Below are 20,159 nucleotides of genomic sequence, written 5' to 3'. Positions count from 1 at the left end.
TTAACACTAGAGGCTTGGATCAGGATCGTGCTTGTGGCTCATTTGTTGGTAACCTGTGCTTGGACCTAAGGTAAGAAAACTGCACCCCATATGTGACATGCATGGTTATGTTTGATGCATGTTGAATGTTTAAATGTAAACATTGATAGCATAATTAATGCTTGGCAATCTTGCCCATTTGCATATGATTATTGTTGAGGCATGCTGGATGATTAAATGTGATGCATGTGATGCACGAGAAACATGTGATTAAGGCATGCCATGAATGATGAGTATGAGATTGGTCAGAGCTTGAGTCTCTGAGTTTGTGCATGATCATAATTATGCTAGCAATTGTTTGGTAAGCATGCTGAATGCCCTGTTCTTGGATAATTGGCATATGATACACATTGATAGCATTGCTTACTTGTGCATGGTACTGACTAATTAGTCAGAATTGGCAAAGGTGTTAGTATCAACTGTGAAGCTGTGACTCATTAGTCAGGTTCGGCAGTGGTACTGGGCACTAGTCACGTTGCACTGACTCATTAGTCAGAATGGTCTTAGCGTGTATCACGCAAGCCATCAAAGATGAGGTCTAATTGACTATCAGCATCGAATGACTCAAAGAGCATTAATGCCAGACCGACCCCGAGGGTCGATGAATGAAATAAGCGCTTGGAGGCTAGTGGCTTACTCAGCAGCCACTCTCCCATTTGAATTAGTGACATGCTTGTCAGTCACTCAGTATGGTTTACCAGAACCTATTGAAGGTTAGAGGCTTACCCAACAGCCACCCTTCCATTTGAATTAGTGACTTGCATGGCAGTCACTCAGTATGGTTACCAGAACCTATTGAAGGCTAGAGGCTTACCCAACAGCCACCCTTCCATTTGAATTAGTGACTTGCATGACAGTCACTCAGTATGGTTACCAGAACCTATTGAAGGCTAGAGGCTTACCCAACAGTCACCCTTCCATTTGAATTAGTGACTCGCTTGTCGGTCACTCAGCGTGGTTTATCAGAACCTCAAGTGTTGCGACACTCATTTGATGAATATTATAAGCGCTTGAAGGCTAGTGGCTTACCTAGCAGCCACTCTTCCATTTGGTTAGTGACTTGTTTGGCAGTCACTCATCTGATTAGGATTAACTTGATAGTCCTCCAATCAGAAGGCCAGGATTTCTTATCCTGGATACCCCAGCATCTGTTTGAATACATTTGCATGCTGAGTAGAGCTATGAATGCTAGGCATGCCAGATATGATTTGAAATCATGATATGACTGCTTATGAGAATAAGAGTTTTCTTGCTGGGCTTCGGCTCACGGGTGCTTTGTGGTGCAGGTAAAGGAAAAAGGAAAGCTGGACCATCCTTGAGTTGGAGAGCTTAGGTGATGACGTGTACATATGCAGCTGCTCGACCAATACTTGGGCGAGGTTTGAAAGTGGAACTAGGGCTGAACCCTGTTTTGCCGCCTAGATCGGCTCGATGTAAATAATCCTTTGTAATAAACTCTGAAATTATGTTTTTGGGATCCCAAAGTATACAGTAAACGTTCTAGTGAAACGTTTTATCTTAACCAAAGTTTTTAACCCCTAAACCGCAAATCATACTTAGTCACACGTTTATGGCCAAATGACTCGATTAGCGAGTTTAGCACTGTTTGCAATGTGCACTGTAGCGGTCCCTGTAGTTGGGGCGTTACATCAAGACTCATAATTTTACCCTTCTAATTACCTATTATTCCTTAAGTACCATCAATTCACCAGTGAATAATTAATCTATAATCATATTATAGATTTGAGCTCAATAACTATTCAGTTTCAGAATTAACCCTTAAAGGAACCAATGTTCGATCCGTTGGGAAAGCATGGATTTCGTTATTGTAAAATCATGTTCCCGGCCATTCAAGCTATTTTATGGAAGAGACTAAGGAGAAACAGCAAGAGGATGAGTTTCTTCTTAAAAGATGGCATTACTACCAAGCTCAGAGAATGTTGATTTTTCTATGACAAAGGAAGACATGCTACAATACAGAAACCGAGTGTGTGTACCAGACAAGATGTAATACGATGTCAAGACAATGTATTGGTGATCGTGAATGAAGAAAGACATGGCAGAATTTGTAGCTAACTTTCTTACATGTCAACAAGTTAAGGCCGAACATCCGAGAACCGCTGGAACATTATAACCATTAGAGATTCCCGAATGAAAATGGGAAGATATAGCCATGGACTTCGTAACGGGGTTCCAAGGAACACCGAGCAGCACAACTCTGTTTGGATGATTCTAGATAGACTTACAAAGTCAGCTCACTTCTTGCCTTTAAGAACGGTTTATAACACAGAGCAATAGTCTCTGATAGAGGATCAGTTTTCACCTCAAAGTTCTGGGAAAGTCTACAGCGTGCTATGGGCACCAATTTATAATTAAGTATGGCATTTTACCCTCAAAGGGATGGTCAGTCAGAATGCACCATCTGAATATTAGAAGATATGCTGAAGGCATGTGCATTAGAATTCTAAGGATCATGGAGCAAGTATCAACCATTAATAGAGTTCTCTTACAATAACAGTTATTGGACTACGATAGTCATGACATCTTATGAAATGCTTTATGGACGCAAGTGCTAACTAGAAAAGGCGAGATTTTGAGTTTTCAATAAGTGATTAGGTCTTTCTCAAAGTATCTCCGATGAAGGGGATGTGCGTTTTAAAAAGAAAGGAAAGTTAAGCCAAGGTTTATAGGTCTTTTAGAGATATTGGACAAAGTGGGACAACTAGCATACCGGTTGGCTCTACCGCCATCATTAGCTGAAACGCATAATGTTTTCCATATATTTATGTGGAGGAAGTATGTATCTGATCCATCCCATGTGCTCAATTAAAAGGCAATAGACTTAAAGTAGGATTTTAGTAATGAAGAACATGTGAGAATGTGTTCTAAAATGGGGAACTAAGGAGTCAAGGTCGAAAAGTATCCCTATAGTTAAAATCAGGTGGAGTCATTGTAACGACCCAAATTTTCTAATAAGGCTTAGGGCCTTAATTAGTGTGCCTAGAGGGCAATAAGTGAATTATTGTTATAATATGTGAATTTATGTGAATATGTGATAGATATGCATGTGGGCCCCGTTTGGATATTAGGGGCATGTGTGAGATTTTAGCCCGTTGAGGGCATAAATGTGACATGTTTGTGATATATTGTGTAGTGCGATCCGAGAAAGTTCTAGGGAGTCACTAGTCAGAAAGTCACAACGGGGTTGAGAATCCGACTCGGGGCGAGTCGAGGGGTATACCGGGTATCAGATGTTTATGGGTGTTGACCCTGATTTTAGTGAACTGACACGGAGTCGAAAATGCTTGATGTGGACAGATATGTTGGAATGAATATAATGAAAAAAAACAGTAAAGCACACAAGAATTTATAGTGGTTCGGCCCCAGAAACTTGTAATAACCTACGTCCACTTGAGCTATTATTGATATGGGTTTCAAAGGAGTGATCAAAGAACTAGGGTTCTATGAGTTTCACCAACCTCTGACAAACAAACAATATATCGTAATGTATTAGCTCTAATTCTCTCGTAAATCTATACTTTCAAGTAATCAAAAAGCCAAAAGTCCCCTCCTTGAACTATCTTTCTCTATTTATAGGCTCAAGGAGGATTACATTAATTTGTTACAGATATTCTCTCCTAATTAATCAGATCATCAAGAATTATAGGAGACAATCTCGGGATTGACTATGATCTTTACAAAATTATCTTGAAATATGCGGAGTATATGACCAGGCTGGTCGTAAGAAAAACTCAACCGTTATGCTTGCAATATCTTACTGGTCGATACTTTAACAGAATTCTGCCAGGTGTTAGCCACGTGTTCAGAGATTTCCTACCACGTCATCCGTGTCTGTTTTTTGGATAACATTTGCCCCCCAAGTTTATTTATTACGACCAAGAATAAATAAACTTTTAGGAAACGACCCTTCGATTACCCCACCAAACCTGTCAGAGTAGTTCATGCAACCTTGGGAAAAGTAACCTACCCTTGTCTAATCATGGCTTTTTGGTTCCCAAGTAAACTTTCGACGGCTATCACCCTTCCCCATGCTTCGAAAAAGAGGAATTGATGATTACTTCCTATTTCATGCCACGAACAAAATATATATATATAGGCTTCCCAAAGTCTTCTTTTCCTTTTTACGCAAGTCACTCCTCCTTCAAGAAACCCTAAAATTAGAACTTCCATTCTCTTCTGGAGACCATCTTCTAGTGTTTTCAAGAACCAGTCCATCAGTTTGCCGATGCTTGAAAGTCTCTTAAATCTCCACAATCTTCTCTCTGGTAAGTCTCAGAACTTCTATGCTCTTTATTTTTGTCGTGCATGTCTCTGTGGATTGACTGTTAAGCTTTTACGTTTCTGGGTTGAGATGCATGACAATTGGGGGTTTAATGGGTGATGTTGTATACGATGATATTTCTTTGCCATTAAGGAGTTATGAGTTAGTTTGATAGTTGAGATCACGACTTTAGGATGTAAAACCGAAGTAAAAATTTGATTTTTATGCCAGTTGAAAAACCAAGTTTTTCCCGCCCTAAAAGGAGTTGAAAAATCTTTTTCAAAAAACTTTTTGCTTCCACTTTTTGATTTTTTTTTCAAACTGTTCGTGTGAAAATTTTAGTTTCTTGTTAGAATGTTGTTGTATAAAAGCTTAACTTTTATACTCGACCAGCGCTATTCTAAAAAACTTTCTAGATTCTTCGTCCTCACCTCCCCATTCTTCTGTTCGCAGATTTTAATGCCAGATTTGTGGGGAGGTGAGCGGCCAATCGACGATGATCTTCTTGCACAACTGCTTGTAGGCGAAGAACAGCCGGCCCAGCGTGTTAGCGAGATTTTGTTTTCAAGAACTTCTTCTAGATCTCAACAAACACCACCTCAAATGGCCCGTTCTAAATCTCCTGGCAAGAAAAAACCAAACCCTGAAAACATCCCAAATTCACCTGCCCAGCCTGATTCACAGGCTAGGGTTCCCTTGACCAGTGGTCGAGAAAATGCTGCCCCAGACCCTCGCATTCAAGTCAGGGCTCGCCCTCGGCATCAAAACCTTCCTGATGTCGAGTGGTATCTTTCACCTACCAGGCAGGTGACTCCCTGGATGCTTGCCAATTACCTTAGGAGGTATCCCCTTACCGGAGTTAATCTCAAAATCCCGGCTACTGACCAAAGAGCTAACCTGCCTGGGGACGTCTACAGCGCTTGGTCAAGGTATCACATAGAGGTTGGGGCTATCCTTCCTCTACATCCATTCTACCAGGGGGTGGCCAACTACTTCGGTGTTTCCCCCTTTCAAATTACCCCAAACGGATATAGAATGCTGGCCACACTCTATATCCTTTATAAACTTAAAAAATGGCCAGAACCCACTCCTCACAAGGTCAACTTCCTTTTTGACCTTAAGTGCAACCCTCAACAATACGGGACAAGCTTTTTTCATCTTTGTCACCAGGAAACAAATCGAACGTTCCTGAGTGACATTACTCATATCTCCAACATGGGGAAGTACAATCAAGAGTATTTCCTCACGCTAGACATGACTACGAACAACCTGGCCTTCGCTCGAGGAGGTAAATGTCACTTTTCACTGGTCTCTACTTTTCCTTCGCAAATTCTTCTACACTTCTCTAAAGTATATTGTGCCTTTCATGACCATGGTTACGCCCGAACCCAACACCAAACATGGTGTTGAGGTCCAACGCACTGGCCAGGATGGCAGACGTTGAAAAAATAGTTAAGTCCCTGGTCACTAATGAAAACTTAAGGCTATCTGGCCTCCTAGCTCCTCGCCATGAAACGAGAGGACCCGTGGTGGCAGACGCCACTGTCGAGGGGGATCCCGAGCAGCAACCCCCAGCGTCTCCTCCCCGAAGGAGGCCAACGGGGGTTACCATCAGGGAACCCACTGGCGACCCTTCATCAGAGAGGCTTTCTGCGCCAAAAGGGAAGGGGAAACAAAAGGCAACAAAGCCCGTCATAGACTTGGATGAGTCTTCAGACAAAAACGGTACTGTTATTCTGCTTTTAAATAACTTGCCAATTCCCTATCACTTGTTTGACGGGGACGGTAATTTTACGTATATTCCAAATCTAGGGCCAGACTTCTTCGTGCCAGATAGTGAGTGTATGACTAATAGAGTCAGTAGTGTAGCAACAAGTAGTTGTAGCTCAGGTATTAAACTTTGTGACCACTTTTCTGATTTGCCATGATTTTTTATCCACCTTTGTCTTACTGTCTGCATGTTTTTCTTTATCTGGAAAGATGGCTTCCCCCAATGTTTTCAATCTGTACCAGACCCAGGAGGAAGAGGAGGTCCCCCTAGTCCGACGGAGGAAATCAGGTAGGAGGCACGATGGCGAATCAAGCCAAGCACCCTCGGCCAAGAAGGGTCGAACAGCTGATCCTTCCAAGGACGGGCCTACTGGCCAACCTTCTGCCCAACCTCCTGCTTCTGCTGAAAAGGAGACTACCCCTGTTGCCAACCCTTCGCCTGCGGCCCAAAAAGAACAGGCCCTGCAAGCAGAACTTCTCGGGGCCAAACTCTCGAGCCGTTCCCTGCGATCAGCTAAAGAATGCCTTTCTCATATTCTGAAGCATGATCGTTGCAAGTGGCCAGAGCGCCGAACTTCCAGTGTCATCTTGGCCCACTGGCTGTTTTCCTGGCCGCTGTTGGACCTCAGGAATTTGTTCGTCAGGGATGGCGACATGATGAGCCTCCTACCCATCATGTTGTTCCGTCTCGATACCGTGTCTGGATCGAGTAGTCACCATGGTTGGATGTTTGCGACAGCACCAATCTAACTTGCTCTCAATGAAAGCACCAAACTGTTGACGCGGCTCTTCGCCAATAGGAAATTAAGAAAAGAAAGAGGAAGGGATTAGTGCTTATGTTGAACCGAAATAGATGAATGATCTTGGAAATGGAATGGTGACACAAAATACGTTTTTTTAGGTGGTTCAAAGGTTAAAATCCTTTAACTCCACCAGTCAATATTATTGCTATATGCTTGGTATTCTTTTACAGGGTATTTTTTACATAATAGAATCCAACCCTTTGTAACTCCCAGGGTCTCCATATTTATAGGAGAAGGCACCTGGGAGTTGGTAAGAAGGTCATCCCGTGACCTTCTTACCTATCATGTCAACTCTGTGACATTCATGATTAATTCCTAAACCTGACACATAAGTGTGGTCAAATCAATAGGTAAGGGGATAATGGGCCGCCCGGCCCAACCCAGTCGTGGGTGTCTGAATACGCACGTTCTTGCTGTGTGTCCGAGAAGTCAGGGATGTATCAGACACGTGATGTCTGATATATGCACGTTTACCTTGCGTGGTTGACTTTACAAAAGGTCACAGCTCCAACTCTAGCTCGTACCACGAGCTGGATGCTTACCTCGACCTGCAGCCTTCAGAGTCCAGACTCAGTCCTTAAGCAATCTTGGCGAACCCTTGGGTTACCTCAAGCTAAGGAGGTAGGATCCTATGATGGCAGCTCCGATCTTGGGGATGTCCACGTGGTAGTCATGATTAGGCCGTATCTCAGCTCGTTAATCAGCCCGTGGGAAAATCAGGGCGTACAATATTAAATATCTTTATAAGTCTGATAGTACGTAACTTTCAGAATGAGAAATGATTATTATTTTTTAATAATAAAAATACAGATTCTCTCTCTCTCTCTCTCTAAAGCAATAGTTTTCTCTAAACCTGAAAACTATTCTAAATCTTCTCTCTGTCAAAACTCTCTAGATCTCATGTGTTGAGTACATCTAGGGAGTCACATAAATCAACCTTTTGAATCCTACGTGCCCACACACGTCCTTGTGTGTTTGAGGATTGGTCTAGAAGATCAGCGTGTGAGATCTCATAACGCTGTATAGGAAGATCGTTGATTTATACAAAAAAGATTTGAGGACACTTTATAGGCTACAAGAGGAAATCCCTAATCTATTTTGTATGTGATTTAATATTTATATATGTGTATGATCCTAGCCGGTATTAATATTTATTAAAATGGGTCCATATATTCTGCTGCATACCTTTGATTTGATCATTTAATAACAATAGTTCAAACCAGTTAAAACACAACCTAGATGTGATGCATGTCGAGAAGAATGTGTGCAATTGTCTCCTTGGGACTTTGTTGGATAATGATAAATCTAAGGACACCACAAACACAAGGCATGATTTAAAGAATACGGGGGTTAGGAAATCGTTGTGTATTTACGAGGATGCCAATAAAAGGTTAATGAAACTTCACGCTCCATATGTGTTCACTCCTGGACGGAGGCGATATTTTTGTCAATTTTTTAAATAAGTAAAGTTGCTCGATGGTTTTTGTTCTAATTTGAAGAAAAAAGTCATAGACAACGACTCAAACATTGTTGGGTTGAAGTCCCATGATTTTCATGTGATAATGCAATGATTACTTGCAGTAGGTGTTCGGAAGTTTTTACCATAACCTATATCCACTACCATTAAAGAATTGTGTAATTTCTCCAAACAATTGTGCTCTAGGACACTGAACGTTTCTGATATGGAGAAAGCTAAGGACAACTTGATTATAATTTTATGCAAGATGTAGTTGATTTTCCCTCCAGCATTCTTCCCATCTGGTTTGGTACTTGCCTGATGAAGCTATATTGGGAGGACCCATATTTATGAGGTGGGTGTATTCTTTTGAAAGATACATGAAAAAATTAAAAAACTATGTCAGGAATAAAGCTCATCCTGAAGGGTCTATAGCAGAAGGATGTGTTGTAGATGAGGCTTTGACATTTTGGTCAATGTATTTCAAAGGTGTGAAAACAAAACTTAATCAACCTGATCATAATGAAGATGCACTGTATGTGAATTGACACCTCACAGTGTTTGAATCTCAATGTCGTCCACTTAGGGAATTCTCGTGCCCCTCGATAAAAATACTCAAAATAAAGCAGAGTGGTTCATATTGGATAATTCACCAAAAACTGGAGTATATTTAGAGTAAGTACAAGATTAATTTTCACATTCTTCTTTGTTCAATATACTCCTCCTATAGTCTTGAAACAACTAATTAATTAACAGGGAACACCTAACTGAGGTGCAACAAAAAGATCTTGCTGCTAATCATAAATTGACACAAAAGAAAGAGTTTTGTTCATGGTTTCATAAGAATGTAACTTTTAATTAGCAATTTTTTTACTAAAAATCACATTATCATTCTAATATATTTCTTTATTTTTAGATATTTGACTTGCACCAGCTCAAGTCATTAGAGCATGCTGATGAGTTGCTAGCTTTAGCATCTGGGTCAGATCTATTGGCCTACTCATATCAAGCATGTATAGTGAAGGAGTTTGATTTATTTTATACAATCGAGATCGAAATCAAACTACACAAAATAGTGGAGTGTGTGTTGTTGGAACAAAAGATTTTAACTATTATGGACAACTTGAAGAAATACTCAAGTTGTCTTTTAGTGGTGCTTATTCGGTGGTACTATTTCGATGTAAATGGTTCAATATAGATCTGAATAAGAAGAAAACAATCACTAAAAATAATATTACTAGTATCAACGTTAGTGGTGAATGGTATAAATATGAACCATTCATACAAGCTAGCCAAGTGAAACAAGTATTCTACATCAATCATCCCATTAGAGGACGATATTGGAAAGTTGTATAAGAAGTGAATCATCAGCAAGTTTGTGACTTTTCAAATGCTTCAGATATGATTACTGATGTTGATGTTGTACATGACACCAACTCATCGAATTAAAACGAAACTTCCCAGATATTTTGAATCTTGAAAATCAGTGCCTAAACAATACAAGGACCAAGTTCTTTTCAAGATCCACGTAAAAAAATAGTAAACGAACTTTTTTAAATTTCTCTTTAATATAGTATATATATTCTTAATATGTTTATTTTTCAATTTAGTGGTATTATGAAATAGAGAGCCGCGAGGAGTTCTTAAAGTGTATAAATAGTATCGATCAAGAGATCAAAGACCGATACCGTCATAGGAAAACAATAAGACACTAACACTTTGCGAAATACTACAAAAGACCAGAGGATTGGGACAAGGTTCTAAACAACCCAACCAAGGATGTTAACAAGGAGGAGTGGAAGCAGATCTGTTAGTTATTTACATGTCCAAATTTTATTGCGCGCTTCGTAAAGAACAAGGAAAATCGGAAGAAACAAAAGTATTCTACAACACAGGGACAAAAACGTTGGCGGCCATCCATCATGAAAGAGTAAGTGAAAGTTAAAATGTTATCAAAATTATGTTCTTTTAAATTATATGTTCTCTAACATTTGGGTTATATTTTTTAGGCGAACCCGAACTTTATTGAGTCATGGAAGGAATACCACTGGAATAAAACAAAAAATGATTTTGTGAACAACTATGCTCGCCAAGATTATGTAAGTTTGAATTATGTTTTTTTAATTTTAATAGAGTTATATTTATTGTTAATGACTAACATTTTCTAAAAACAGAAAAAACTGAAGGTTGATTTTGAGTTACAAACACAGCAAACATCTGTTGCTGCTTCAAATAATGATGGTTCGACAATTGTTGATCAGGTAAAGGTGCAACAAAAAGTATTGGGCCAAAGGCGTGGACACGAGTGAGGAGTGGGCCGCAAATTGAAGGATTTGAGGTCATCATCTACCCTGCGCTCTCACTTCAACGATTCTCAAGCTCCTTCTGAACGTTCATTAGAACATATAGAAAATTTGGAGAATATGCTTAAGAATTTGACTAACCAAATTAATTTCTTTTCTCAATTTTTCCACCTTCATTTCGGCCACCAAACTTTCAGATGCCGCCTATGCCTGATAGCGATAATATATCTAGAGCTTCGTCTTCTCAACCTCCAGCTCCATCCTATCCTTCCATGTACGAGGCAGTACCATCTCAACCTATGGCCTCCATACATGTACGGAGCAACACCATCACCTTATCTATGGTCGATTCCACCGTCATCGCAGTCGTCGTATCCCTACATGTATGGAGCAGGATCGTGCACATTACCTCCCCAATATCCCTGGCCGATGTCGCTGACGCAACCACCACAACCGCAGCAAGAAGACAATATGGAGGACGAGGCAGCTGATTTAGGAGACTAGATTCATGTAACGCCCCAACTCCAGGGACCGTTACGGTGTGCCTTGTAAACAATGCTATACTCGCTAATCGAGTCACTTGGCCAAAATCGTGTAACTAAGTATGATTAGCAGTTTAGGGTTTAAAAATTTTGGTTAAGGTGTAACGTTTCATTAGAACATTTAGTATATATGTTGGGATCCCAAAATTATAATTTCAGAGTCTACTACAAGAAAATATTTACAACAGGTCGTTCTATGCGGCAAAACAGGGTTTAACCCTAGTTCCTTCTCAACCTCGGCCGTGGTGGATGAGCAGCTGCATATGTACACCTCATCACCTAAGCTCTCCAACTCAAGGATGGTCTAGCTTTCTTTTGCCTTTACCTGCACCACATAGCACCCGTGAGCCAAAGCCCAGCAAGAAAACACAATATAACATGATATAATATCAACAGTGATTGTATTAATTATTCAGGACCAACAGTCCAGGAAAATAGGTGACTATCACAAAAGTCACAAATGTGGGGACAGCACCCTTTAGCCATGTGATGATAGGATCACCAGGGCTTAACAGATATCAAAAGTCACTAACATGGGAACAGCATCCTTTTAGCCATGTGACGATAGGTTCATCAGGGCTTAACAAATAAGTGAGCATCTCACTATTTTTAACAGGATAGGTGCATGGTGATTAGTCACCAACATAACCTTCCTCCTGACTCTAGAGTCATAACTATGGAACAGCGTTCCCTAGCCATGTGACAAACAGTCACCGGGGCCATATGCCCTGGCTCTGAATAACTAGTCTCAGACTAGCCAAGCGCTTATAATTTTCATTGACCTTCCAGTCGCTCCAGCATTAATACCCCATATGAGTCATTCAATGCTGATATCGATTAGATCTAATCTTCATTTGGCTCGGCGTTCACGACGCTATGCCATTTCTGACTCTTAGGTCAGTAAAGCACAACCAGTGTTCAACTCATTGTGAACTTGACTAATAAATCACAGCTTCACAGATGGATCTAACACCGTTGCCGATTCTGACTAATAAGTCAGTGCCACACACAAGTAAGCCATGCCACCAAACATATATCACATGACCAATATCTATATACAAGGTATTCAGCATGCTTACTTAACAAATACTAGTACAATTAGGATCATGCATAAACACAGAGGCTCAAGCTCCGAACGATATCATACTCAGTATATATAGCATGTCCTAATCACATGTTTCTCATGCATCATATGCATTACGTTCAACAAGCCAACATGCACCAATAACAGCCATGCATGTCATACTTAATAATCAACCAACATGCATCAAGAATAGCCATGCATGTCACATATACAGAGGGAGCAGTTTTCTTACCTCAGATTCGAGCTAGAACCAATATAAGAACAACCCTTGAGAACGATCAACCTTTAAGCCCTTAGCGGTCACCTAGTCATAACCAAATATGGGATACCATCAATAAAATGATCAACATAGGTTACCAAACCAAAATCTAGTCTCCGGGACATCAATCCAAACTAATCCAAGTAGTAGGAACACTCTCGAGGCCTATAGCTAAGTTCCCGGGGTCAAAACGAGCAAACGGGATGACAACAGGGCAAGGGCTACGACCCTAGCACCTTGGGCCGCGGCCCCCATAATTTATTGAAGCACGGGCCGCGGCGCCCAGCAGGTACAACACTCCCACCTGCTTCTTCAAAGCAGGGCCGCGGCACCCCAAGAACAGGGTCGCAGCCCCCAACTCTGGGCCATTCCCAAACGTGTTTTTAACACTCCAAATCCTCCAAAACCATACCTAAACATTCCCCAATCATCAAAACAAAGTTCCCAAGCTTCCCAAAGTTCCAAAACCCTCAAAACCCAAGGTTCAAACCAACCAAAAACTCAACAATTTACAAAATCCAATTCTAAGCTTAAAAACTTTAGAAACTCAAAACTTCAAACATAGATTACCTTTGATTGGGTTGTTTTCCGTCAAATCCTTCAGTTAAGAAGCTTCTAATCTTTCCTAGGATCACTATGCCTCGACCCTCGCTTGATTCCGACTCCTAGAACTCGAAATTCCGTTAAGAAAGCTTCGAACGGTAAAATAGGCTATCGGGAAGGGAGAGAGAGAGATTTTCTAACGTCCGTTCTTATCTGACAAGCTACTTCAAGCTTAAGTAACCTCAAATAAATTCTAAGGCTCGGGGTCCCGAAAACACCCCTGGGGACATTATAGTCAAAACTTCCAGAATTCCATCCTGATCTCAAATACTCCCAATTTATCATCAAATAAACATTTCTATTACCCCAAACTTGACCCCGTTATGACTAAACCGCTAACTCACAATCTATGATCGTCTCATGCCGAATAGCTCGAATATATCTCCATAATAATAAAATCTCATTCACAAATTACACTATGCACCCAATTTACAAGTATGCCCTCAATAGGCCAAATTACCAAAATGCCCTTATGATTATAAACACACACATATGCATGCATTTATCATCAGATAATAATATAATTCACATTAACACGCATATGATCATTTAATGCCATGATAAATCAATTATGGCCCTCCCGGCCTTCTAATCAAGGTCCTAACCCTTATTAGGAAATTCGGGGCATTACAATTCATATTATTGTTAGTTACTGTTACATTATATTAACAATATGGATTTTTGTTATCTTAATTAATTAATTTGAATATTTATTATAATATTTTTATTTTTAATATATCTATTTTCAATATTTTAAATTTTAATTAATAATTTATATTTTATTTAATAATTTATATTTTAATTATTAATCTATATTTTCATTAATAATTTAAATTTAAATTAATTCTTTTTTAATTATTAAAATAATTTTATCATTTTTTATCAATAAAAAAGTATAAGGGGCATACCGTCGCCCCTAATAACTAAGTTTCAGGGGCGACACATCGACCAAAAGTTATGCCACATGTGAAAAAAATTGGGGCGACATCTCAAATTTTAGAGGCGACGCAGTTGCCTCTGATATTGCAATATTAGGGGCGACCCTTTAGTCATCCCTAATGTACACCTTTGGGCACATTTTATTAGAGGCGACTTTTATGGTATTTGGGGCGACATGCGTCGCTCCTAAAAACCTTTTTTACTGTAGTGGATAAAACATGCAAGTTTGGGCCCAATAGGTTAAAATAAAAATAAAGTATTCATGTGCAATGTCTAAAAGAAAATAAAAGTTTAAGTCTCACTGGCATATTTAAAAAAAAAAAAGCCCATAACATAATTTCTTTAAATCTCAGTGCTTACATTGATCATTTATTCGTTCATAGGAAACACCCACTCCATACACACTCAGACATCGGAACTCCCCACATCACAACGCGTGCGAGAGTGAAACCCTATTGTTTACCTAAAAGGGGGAAAGTAAGGAGGTGAGCTAAAAGCCCAGTAAGGAAGTACAACAAAATCAAAGAAAAGACATGAAAGAAATGTATAATAAAACATGACAATCATAACATCATCATACTCATATTTCACAATCATAAATGAAATCATAGTCATCCATCACATTCATACAACATAAGCATACTATTTGTGATCATGACACCTCTATTGTCCATGTCACATCTTGAGGTAACTAGTACAATTGGGTTGTTAAAACCTCCTCTATGAGGTAAATAGGATCTCAGGTCCTTGAATAACCTCGGCGCGTCCGCCCTTTGAGTTACGTCATATCCTTAGTAACTCTTTTGTTGTGTTGTGTTCAGCACGCTAGCAACATTTTCTTTTCATCCATCATACAAACACATGTAATCCAGTTCACATCAAAACAAAGAAAATACATGTTGCATCATACTTGTCATAACATATCAAGATAACATTTTATTTTCCATCTCACTTGGTTTATCATCAAAACATAGCATCATCATTTCTATAGCACATTATTTCTTGTAAAATACAAGTCTTACCATTTCATAGAAATTCTATCTAACTTCCCCACCTCAGGTCCGAGCAAAGCAAATGAGAAAACGTCACAATGAGCCTATAATTATAGCCAAACATTCGTCTATTATAATCACGTAAGACTACTCACGCCCAACATACATACCTCACGTATGCAGAGGTCATACACACGTGGCACAAGTTGCACTATACTTGCAAACTTACAACATTTCCACATAAAATCATAAAAGAATAATGATAATTCTACTTATTAACCCTTCATGATTACAAAGTAAAAGTCATGTGTTTGAACAATAGGCATATATTTGAACGTAAAAATACATTTTCATGCGACATACATACGTGAGAGCGTTCTTAAAATTTAACGTTTTATAACGATAATTCCTACATGCTTATTTCTTGCCTCTTCAAACAAAATTCAGCAACATAATTTATTTACCATTAATTGTTTCTCTAAATCCCAAAATTTGTTATACAAATTTTCATACAACATATTTACTTTATAAAATAATCCATTAAGCCTTTTCTAATTTCTCATAAAATAATAATTCCATTTATTATATAAATAGCATAAAAAAAATGTGACAAAATTTGTAGCTATTTAGAATAACTAAATAAGTTTCTTGTTTCCTTTTAGAAAATAATTTTACTAATCTATTAAAAAAAACTGCATGTTTTCAAATGTGAAAATTCATAAATAAAGTGTGAAAAATTATATTTTCATATATATATATATATCATTTAAGACTTAAATTATTGGGGTGTAGGACTTTCTAGTCTAAAATAAAATAATCATTTTTCTTAATAACCCAAAGTTTCAGAAAATAATAATTTGTTTAAAATCACAAATGAATTTAAACCATAATCTTTTCACATTTTAAATAAATAAAAACTGCGCATAAATAATAGTGTAAAAAATACATATTTACATTTTGAGAATATCACATTCGTCATTTGCATTGCTTAGGGTTTAATTTATTTGATGCACTTGTTTTACTTATCTCATTTAAAAGATTTTTCTTACTATTAACAAAAAATTCCAGCAACTATTAATTTCATTAAAATCACAAGTTTAGATTAAAACCATATCTTCTTTCATAAAATATACAAAAAATATATATATATATATATATGCATGTATTAATTGTGATAAAAATACCATTATCATAAGAAATAATAGTCCCTTCTATTTACTTAAAATCAAATACCACTTAGAGTAATCATATGTGCATTTCAAAACATTAATTTACCATTATCATCCAAACTATAAAAAAAAATAGGAAGCATAAATAAAAGAAAATCACTCTAAATCATGCTTAAAAAAAATGCTTAGACCAAATCTTCATATACCAACTAGATCATCATTGTATGGGACTTAATACCAATTCCCAAACTTAACAAAATAACCTAACATATTTCTAATGATAATATGTGGCATCAAAATAATAAAAAAAAAATAATCAACATGTAATGATACTCTCCCTAGCCCGAAACTCATATGAACATCAAACATAAAAAATAAATACCAATATTCACATTCACATGAACCCTAGAATGTTTCTACACCCCTTTTATGCATTTTAATATTACCATTAGCATGCAACAAATAATCAAATCGTCTTAAATCATATAGACAAGGCAGAAATCTTCATGGAACCAATCATGAAAACAATACCAATAAACCCATTCCAAAATTGATAGTTTTGATATTAGCAATAATGGACAACATAAACTTATCATGATATACAAACCAAATATAAGCCATCATGCAAAAAGGACTCATATGTTAACAAAAGCATAACCACAACACATATAAGACTCTATCATGCCTTGATCTATGAAACATAAAATCATATGCCCACTTCCATAAGCATGTTTATCAACAAAACGACTCAACACCAAGAGCCTCAAAACATGCATTAGGCCGACCACACCATCCAAAATCTTCATATCATGACCATGCCCCCTTCCATCAACTTCCATCAAAACATGAAAAAATCCAAAATACAACCAAATCACAAGGCTAGAATTTCATATCATTCAAAGCCAAAAATCCAAAATCAAACAACTATCAATAGCGAAATACTCAACAAAACAAATATCAAAGCTAAGATTTACTACCTCCTTTGAAAGAAATCAAAACTCAAAATGGCCACCACCCTAGGGATTTTCGAACATCATAAAGAGAAGAACAACAAAGAAAATCTTAGATTCAAGAAGATTAGAAGATGAACTTAAAAATACCAAAACTAAAGCACATACCCTAGGATTGTTTTCGAAATCCTCCTCTTCTTCTTCTCCTCTCTCTCTCTCTCTCTCTCTCTCTCTCTCTCTCTCTCTCTCTCTCTCTCTCTCTCTCTCTCTCTCTCTCTCTCTCTCTCTCTCTCTCTCTCTCTCCCAAGAGCCAAAATGGCTCTTTTCTTTCTTTCCTTCCTTTTGTCTAACCTTAGAGAAAAAACTAGCATAATGAGAATGGGAAAGTTTCCCAAATCTAATCTTTTATTTATTCTATTTTTTTATTTTTTCTTACAGAAAGGAAATAAAGTATATATTAAAAGATGACAACTTCTTGTTTCCATTTTAACTATTATCACCAATTTAATTCATTTAAATTCCAAACAAAATAGGAAAAGAAAATCATATGTTTCCAACTCTACTCCCCAAACCCATCCTTCTATTTTCCCCCTTTTTATTTTCTTTTTAGTTTCATAATTAAATAAAACAAATTATGTGTAGGAGAAACTATTGCATGCTCACCATGCAATCGTGCACATTCACACCCAATTTCTCATGTGCATCACTACTTACCACGCACCTTGGTGCATTCAACCAAAACTCATTTTACTTACAAATTAAAATAAATAAAGTAAACAACTAACAAAATAAATTCACATATTTCCTCTCAAACAATTCAAACAATTAAAAATAAATTTCTAACATTTAACAATTAATAATGAAACAAAGCACAGAATTAATTAAACTAAAAAAAAATTTGTGTGCTACAATATAACCTCCTTAAAGGAATTTCGTCCCGAAATTCTTTCTTACCAAATAACGAATGGTATCTTTCGGTCATGTTTTCCTCCAGCTTCCATGTTGCTTCTCTTTCTATGTTATTCTTCCACTGGACCTTAACTAAAGGAAATCTTTTTGGATCTCAGTTCCTTGATTTCCCTTTCGATAACATGCTCTAGATGTTCATCGTAACTGAGGTCATTACTCAGCTATAACGACTCATAGCTCAGAACATGAGAGGGATCCAACATATACTTACGCAACATCGAGATGTGAAAGACGTTATGCATTTTGGATTGTGTGGGCAGTGCTGAACGGACACAACTTGCCCTACTTTCTCCAAAATCTCAAATGGACCTTTACATCTCAGGCTCAACTTCCCTTTCTTCCGAAAACGCATAACACCTTTCATCGATGAGACTCTCAAGAACAAAATCTCTTCCACTGAAAAATTGATGTTCCTTCTCTTAGGGTCTACGTAACTCTTTTGCCTACTTTGAGTAGTAAGCATCCTTTGGCGAATTTTCTCGATCACCTCGCTGGCTTCCCTAACTGCCTCAGGGCCTAATATTTGCTTCTCCCCAACCTCGTCCTAGTGCAAGGGAGATATACACTTACGCCCATAAAGCATCTCATGGGGAGACATCCAGATAATGTACTAATAGATATTGTTATAAGAGAACTACATCATGGGTAGATATTGACTCCAAGATTGTGAAAAGTTCAATGCACAGAATCTCAACATGTCCTCTAGAATTTGTATAGTCCTTTCAGACTGCCCATCGGTCTGGGATGAAAAGCGGTACTGACCTTTAACCTTGTACCTATGGCTTTCTATAATCCCGTCCAAAAGTTTGAGGTGAATACTAACCCTCGATCAGAAATAATCGACTTTGGAACCCCATGAAGTCTCATTATCTCGCTCACATACAACTCTGTATACTAGTCTGCCAAGTAGGTGGTCTTAACTAGTAGAAAATGGGCGGATTTAGTGAGCCTATCCACTATTACCCAAGAAGAATCATGTTATTTTGTGGTCCTAGGTAACCCTACCACAAAATCCATATATATGTCTTCCCATTTCCATTCTGGAACATAAAGCGGTGGAAGTAAGCCTACTACTAGCCTTTGGTGCTATTCTTTGATTTGCTTGGTAACAAACTCAGCAACAAACTCAGCAACGTTCTTCTTCATTCTAGGCCACCAATACAATGCCTTAAGGTCTTGGTACATCTTTGTCGACCCTAGATGAAAGGAATAGGGTGTTGTGTTTTCCTCCTTCATAATACTTTCCTTGATCTCATCATTGATAGGCACACAGATCCTATCCTTATATCGCAGCAATCCACCGTTAGACATAGTGAAGTCGCCACTACAACTTTTTTGTACCAAAGCCTCTTGCTTCATTAGGGCTTCATCCACTTTCTGCACTTCTCTAATATGTTCCAATTGGGAGGATTGTGGAGTGAGGTTTGCTAGGCCTCCTGTCACGAACTCAATACTGACGTTTATAATCTCTTTCTGCAATGGCATCTCTATCGTGCTCAGAATTGAGACACTCCCATGTCCTCGCCTACTCATTGCATCGACCACCACATTGGCCTTGCCCAAGTGGTATAGAATTTCGCTATCATAATCCTTCGTTGACTCTAACCACCTATGTTGTCTCATATTCAATTCTTTATGAGTGAAGAAGTATTTCAGACTTTTATGATAAGTGTAAATTTCACACTTATCCCCATAAAAGTGATGTCTCCATATTTTCAGTGCGAACACCACTGCTGCTAACTCATGATCATGTGTGGGATATCACTGCTCATTGTGCTTGAGCTACCTTGAAGAATAAGATACAACCTTCCCATTCTACATCAACACAAAACCTAAATTGTTCTTTGATGCGTCACAATACACCACGAATTTCCCGCCCTCTGTGGGAACACAAAGGATAGGTACAGAGATCAACTTATCCTTCATAGTCTGAAAGCTTTCTTCACATTTCTCGATCCATGTGAACTTCTGGAGTTTGCGGATCAAGTTAGTCAAGGGT

This window comes from Humulus lupulus, chromosome 6 (assembly GCF_963169125.1).
Source record: "Humulus lupulus chromosome 6, drHumLupu1.1, whole genome shotgun sequence".
NCBI classification, from domain to species: domain Eukaryota; kingdom Viridiplantae; phylum Streptophyta; class Magnoliopsida; order Rosales; family Cannabaceae; genus Humulus; species Humulus lupulus.
This window is presented reverse-complemented; position numbering follows the sequence as displayed.